This window comes from Polyodon spathula, chromosome 23, assembly GCF_017654505.1.
Source record: "Polyodon spathula isolate WHYD16114869_AA chromosome 23, ASM1765450v1, whole genome shotgun sequence".
In the NCBI taxonomy this organism is placed as follows: domain Eukaryota; kingdom Metazoa; phylum Chordata; class Actinopteri; order Acipenseriformes; family Polyodontidae; genus Polyodon; species Polyodon spathula.
Window position 1 is genome coordinate 8,921,127 of NC_054556.1, and position 6,620 is coordinate 8,927,746.

Sequence of the window (6,620 nt, forward strand, 5' to 3'; positions counted from 1 at the left end):
CAGGAACACCAGGGGAAGAGGCTGGCCGGGTCCTCCAGCGGTGGCTGCAGCAGTTTACATTTCTTCAGCTGCTGCTTGTCCTGCCTTTGTCGCTGTCTTCTCTTCTTTCCCATAATCCCCCCAAAAATAATAATAATAATTCTCCCAAAAATTCAAAAAAAATAAAAAAATACTGCTCTGAGCCTCTAGGTGGCACCATCCCACTGCTAACACCAAATGTGGCAGACTGGCGAGTGGATAGAGGCCCAGGGACAGTCTGGAGTTCAAAAAAATAACTATTTTATTATAAACACAAAAATGAAAGGGCACAAGGGCCAAAACAAAGCAATTTAAACACAAATAAAGCAAAAAAAAACTCACAAAAATAAAGGTTTCCAGGCTGGGCAATGCCTTCACTGGAACCAAAACACCAAAACACCAAAACACCAAAACACCAAAACACCAAAACACCAAAACACCAAAACACCAAAACACCAAAACACCAAAACACCAAAACACCAAAACACCAAAACACCAACCTGCTTCCTCAGTTCCCTCCTCCCTACTGGGAGACTGAGGCCTCCTTTTATGCCAGGTGGCTAAATGATAATTGATTAATTACATTAGTTGATTGCTCCCACCTGGGGCAATCAACCTGGGCAGGGAGGAGAATTTAACTCCATCCCTGCCAGTATTTCCAAGGGCAGAGCCCTGCTCTGCCACATGCTTATACTGTAGTTTACTTGTTCAATTATTTAACTCCTCTTTTATAGTTACATAACATTCATAACACACTTGAGACCTGAGAGTTCCAGATGGAAAGCAAGAAGGACAAGAAACCTCATTGTCTTTCCTGTGTTCATTCATATCTTTTGAAAGCGTACAAGTCCCATAGATGTTACATCCAGTTTGATCTAAGGCCATGGACAATTTATGCTATGCTTGTCTTAATACTGTTTGTTCACCTGCACCATGTTAGCTTTATAAGGAATTCATCTGGACTGATAAGCTTTCAGAAATCAATGTGACAGCTTTGGGGCTGCTGGATAAATAAATAGCGTTGATGTTCAGCTGTTATACAAGATTATATAAGACTGTTGCCTTCGGAATATGTTCATTTTCATTTTAACAAAGAGATCATGTAATCTGCACTATTGTTCTGCATTTCACTCCAGGAGTTGTGTTCTTTAGTTCAGTTGTAGTTGATTGTTTTGTGCAATACGTTGCTGGAAAGGTGAAAGTTTGAATGAAGGTTAATAAAAACCAGCCTGTTTTCAAGTTCTTTTCATATGAATACATATGTTCAACAATACGTGTTTCACGCAGTTGTGAACACATTATGAACACATTCTGAAATATGCAATGGCAGATGGTGGTGTAATGTGCTTAAAGTCAAACATGGCAGAGCAGTATCTTCAGTGCTTCTAAATGTTAGTAACAGCTAAAGCAGGCAGTAACTATTCTGATGGGATCTGGCACTTGCTAGCTGTCGCTTGGTTCTGAATAACCCATCTGTGTCAAAATAGTTGGGACTTAAGAGTTTAAATTTAATACAAAAAACATGGTTGTCAATACCTCCTGCAATGTCAAGATTTAACAACACTTGGGGAGCTCATGCATGCTGAGCTCCAGTTAAAACCACTCAGTTATTATTGTTTTTATCCATTATTCATTTCATATCTTTGAAGCATTGAACTGGTATAAATTGTATTATATGCCATCTCTTTTCAGGTGTGGTAGATATTTCGCTGTTCTTTAAAGCCAGGTCGACAGCTAACTTTGTCTGCAACAAGCAAGCACACACCTCACTGGTTCTCCATTATGTTTCATAAAAGTGCAAACTGCAGCTATGATTGGAGGTGAAACTGTTTTCATTAGTATACAAATAAAGTAATTTGCTCAAGTCAAACAGAAATCTTTGAAGTGATTTATTATATCAGTATATCACTGTTTGGTAGTAAAATGATAAAAACAAGAACTATTGAACAGAGTATTCATTTTTTGGCTTTTAAAAGGTTAAACATAACAGACTGCAGAACAATATGAATCTTATTGAATCTTATATATATATATATATATATATATATATATATATATATATATATATATATATATATACACACATCCAAAGAAAGGCACGTGCAAGAGCTCACAGTTTGCTCCCATTAAATAGAACCATATTTAGAACTCAGCCCCACCTGCAGTCCTTGTGTGTGTACATGTATACAACAACCTTTGCACATGCTACGTTTTTATTAATTACTGCTACATTAAATATACATATGGCAGAATGGTCTGTTTGGAAATTGCCTATGCCTGTGTTAGAAACATACAGTTGGACTTTAAAGAACCACATATTCCTTCCCTAAACAACTATTATGGGGTGACAATAAATATGTCATACACTTTTAAGAAAAAATATAAATTTAGTAGGAAAATATATGAAACAATATTTTATAGAGCATGTATATAAGTTAGGATCCCAAACTGAATGTTTGAGATGCCAACTCAAAATAAAGATGGAAACTAACAATACCTTACATAAAATGTGTGCAGATGTGAGCCATTATAACTCATGTTTAAAATAAATATGAAAGAAGGAACTGAAGCAAGAGAAATAAATGACTTCTCCTTTGAAGTGTCAAAATGCCTGACATGAAATAATTGCCTACTCATCGAAATGATGAAGTGTACTCAACATCAGTGTTTGACAATGAACATTTTGCTGCCCCTTTACTGACAAAAATAAAATTGGTCTTTTTCTACATGTACCACAGGCTGAACAGAAACTGATGAGGGTGGGTTCTCCAACTATTTTCTGTTTGTTGCTTGGCATTTACAGTCTTTTAATTCATGATTACTCTATACCACATCTGCATTTATAGAAATAATCCCACCCTACTCCCACTACAGTGTGATAAAGGCTATATCATTGGAAAACAAGACGATGCATAAGCACTGAAGGCGATTGCTCTGGCAATCACAAAGGCAGCTCACATCAAGGTCAGCCACCCAGATAGCTCCTCTGCTTGTTTAAATAGGCCACTGAGGTTCCTTATGAGGAGGAAAGCTAACATATAATCTTTTCTCCATTCTCGTGAAGGTCATGGTGTTAGCATTCCGATGGACCCCTGCGCTTATTGATGCAATCAATACTGTTCTAAATAGTGCGTACATTGAAATATTCAATCAGGAAACCAGTATTTATTCTGTAGTGTTTTGATACTTGTATAAACAACACACTTTTAACCCTTCCTATACTGTGTTTATATGTATGTATTAACAGGAGAATATGAACAACCAAACAACTATAATAGTAAGTGGAGACTGCAATTTAGGAAACCTATTGAGATGTACCATATTGCCTCCAACAGAACAGACACCCACACACAAATCAATGTTCTCATCAAGAAAAGCGCACAGTGTAGTAAACGGATTCAGAACATTGTGCCACATCTAGTAATTTGATTACTCTTGTAAACTAGAGAACACAGCAATCCTTGAAAAAGCAGAAACATCCAGCTGCTCTGTAATTTAATTGATAAGAGGAATGCTAGTTCCATGTGTCAAGTTATCAGCAAGAACTGCCAGAGCATCTCTATACAGCAAGGATAGTTTACGTGTTTTCAGGGTATTGGCGCTGCAAAAGTAAATCAGCCAAAAGCACCATTTCTCTTTTAATTTGTAGATCCCAACACTCCTAGGTGAAATGTAGAAAACAAAAGTCAAAACCTGTCATACAGCAAGAGAAATAAGTCACCAAAGTAAGGTAAAAATGTTTTGGTGAAACCTTGACCAGCTCCAAGCAAACAGGCAAAACTGTAAAAGCTGTATAATCCTACAGTTCTATGTTTCAAATAACAAATGAAAATATGTAAAAGAAATCATCAGTCAAAAAATCTATTGCAACTTGCTTTACCTAATATCAGATTTTCAGATTTTTTTTTCCCACTTCAATCAGAAGTGTAACATATAAGGCCATTAACTTCTCCCCACTGTGGATATAGGAAATACCACATTTCATATATCTTACTCTTGCAAGTGTGAAAAAATGTCTTGCATTCATCATGTGGCTGGGAGACAGGTTTATGGCTCTCTATCAACAATTACTCGATCTCTCAAAGAAATTAATAAAATATCCTCAACATATTTATACACAACAAAATACTGAAGTTTTTTTGTTTGTTTATTTGTTTGTTTTAAATCAAACCCGGCTTGAGAAGTAAAAAGTAAGGTAATAATACATGTGTATTTCAAAATCATTGGATGTTTTATATATATATATATATATATATATATATATATATATATATATATATATATATATATATATATATACACACACACACACACACACACACACACACACACACACACACACACACACACACTACTCTACTGTACAGTATCAAAAGATAACTAGCTAAATATAATCATTTTCAAACTGCCAGAAAGCCCTGGCCCATTCCAATAGCGGATCATTTTTCTGTAACAGAGTTACCAGTAGTCACTGAGCACTTCAGGCTCTTATGGATTCCAACGAGTCGTATCGGATGATTGATTACACCAGCTAAATCCCCAAAGAACCATCTTTTGACTTAATAGAAGACTTATTTTTATGACAAGATTTTTTTTTTTTTTTTTTTTTTTTTTTGTAGCAAGGTTGTAGCATAACGTCTTCCAAATATTCGTTTCTGCACATTTTTAATATATCGTTGGTGGTCAGTAAGTTTTACAGCACTGCTGTGTTGCATTAACTCTGACTTGTTTCAAATCTATAGGGATGCTTACAAATATTTTACATAATAACTGCACTGTTCTGGTACTTTAATACAATGGTTTAGTCACAGTGTTTTTTGTTACCGGTAATGTTTGTGTTATTGTTATTATGCATGTTCTTCAGCTATTTCTGCTTTACGAGTGTCAGACTCACACACTTGGTCCACAGAGTGAAACCCTGTTGTTAAGACTAGAGAAATGTACTTTTACCACACAAAGAGGTAGGTACAGTACCAAAAAGTAAGACAGGTAGACTTTATTTTGCTACAGTAGGGTGCTGTAGGTACAAGCAAATAACAAACATATATTCAGCAATAGCCTGTGAATATAGGGCCGGTTCTTTTACATTAGAAATTATTGAAACACATCTACAGATCTCACTGTAAACTGGTTTCCCTACAGTTACTGAATTATTTTACGAACTTAAATTATTTAACATTAGGTATATACTGTATAGAGCAATAATCTAAGGGTAGCAGAAATATAAAATCCAAACTTTACAATAACTGCTCAAAGAGACATCTAAAAGTCAGCTTTCTAGGCAGGGATTTACAGGCGTTATAGCATAATGTATACATAGGGATTCTTATAACTGCTAATTATACAAAGGTGGTCTTTAGAACTGATTTTGGATACCCTCTTCACTTTGAGGTAATGCAGTTTCTCCAGACACTGAGCATGTATGTCCTAATCATTGTTTACTCCTTCTGTTAGAGCTACATAAATCAATGTAATGTATTCTAAGCTAATTCTCACTAGTAGAGTAGGAATAGCTTGCTCTAAATGGGTTTTAATCACTTCTCTCTGTAGGCATCTTTCTGGTGGAATTCCACAAATCTGATAGTAAATATGCCCGTTGCCCTGATCTAGCCTATCTTACACATATCTGGGGCAGCAACAAGAACTGAAGAGCATCTTCTGAACTTCTTGTCATAGCACAATAAAACAGTGTCTTATTTCAATATTTAAAGAACTATTGCAAACCTCAAAAGGCTTACTGTTGTGAAAAGCTGAAGATCAAATACCTGGGGACCCTTATTAAAGCATTGTAGTGTGTGTGATGCCCACAAGTAATAAGCAAACTGTTCACTATAAATGACCAATGTCTACACAGCATCACCATCTGTCGTATTTCAGTCAGCAGAATAAAGCCAGTGGCAAAAACAAGTTTCTAAATCATACTGTATAAGTATAAAAGTAATTTCAAGACACGCAGTGAATATGGTTAAACAGTATACTTTAATGGACAGTTTGTGCTTGACATGCAGTGGTCTTATAAGATAGAAATTAGAATCTAATATGGTAACCTATTAGCAGGTCTTAGCTGGAGGGTTATTTTTCAGTATTCCACTTTGAATGAAAATGAGGAAATGCAGCTTTGTATTCTACCGGTATTTAAATTTGAAGGCGCATTAAGGAAGGCTGACCTTTCTTTCTCGGTCAGAATGCAATATTTATTTCATTTTTGTCCCAGCATGATGTGATGTTGCCTCAATGGTGCTCAGTTTGGAGGACATATTTCTGTTGATGCAATTACCATATTTATTTTCATGAAAATCAGAATGCACTTTGATTTATCTACTTGCAAGCCTGACACCATATGTCCACGGAAACTGTGTGTCCCCGTGTGCCAGCAAAACTGCTGCTCTATTAATGGTATGGTGAGTATCGTTTATCTAAAGTGTCTATCAAATACTGACTGCCTTTCACTCAAAATTCAATATAGTAATTCAATTTAAAATGTATACAATGCTTGGTTTCACCTCTTACCAATTATTTTGACATTGTTATACTGCTGATAAATTAGACTTGAAAAGGTATAGGTGGTAACATCTAGGTATTCTGTAGGTATTAAGCCCCTT